Here is a 615-nt window from a genome sequence, read left to right on the forward strand (position 1 = left end):
CATCTTAGTAAAGGACGATCCCTTTGCTGTTTTTGTTGTTGTTTGCTTCTAAGCTCAAAGGGAAGAGGCGAGTTTGGGGGATTTGTTTTAAATCACTTTTATTTTATATTGGTTTGCCTACAAACTTAGTTTACTCTGTTTTGTTTATATATCTATATATATAGAGAGAGAGAGATATAGATATCTATCTATCTATCTATCTATATATGGTGTTTCATGTATTCCTCAATTCACATTGTGTTTCAAAGTATCATTCCCATACATAGTGTATTATAAAAATAATCACAATTTATGCATGCTCACCATGACCCCACCTTTTCAGGTCCCCACTGGACCTTTCTTCATTCCTTCAACCCTCATAATTCCTCCATTCACATAACCCTGTAATCTCAAGCTATCCTCCTCTTTCCTGCTCAGTCTTCTTCTTCCCTCCCATTCACCCTTTGGACTTTTGTACACATAAAACTGGTAACTCTTCTATTTTTATAATAAATTTCTCATGCAGTATTTGTCCTTATGAGACTGAGTTAGTTCACTCAGCATACTGCTCTCCAATCTCTCCCATGTCATGTGTTTTTCAAAATCATTGCTCCTGAGTGCTGCAAAGTATTCCAT

Source organism: Elephantulus edwardii, unplaced genomic scaffold, assembly GCF_000299155.1.
Source record: "Elephantulus edwardii isolate Elephantulus edwardi_28Jun2011 unplaced genomic scaffold, EleEdw1.0 scaffold00028, whole genome shotgun sequence".
NCBI classification, from domain to species: domain Eukaryota; kingdom Metazoa; phylum Chordata; class Mammalia; order Macroscelidea; family Macroscelididae; genus Elephantulus; species Elephantulus edwardii.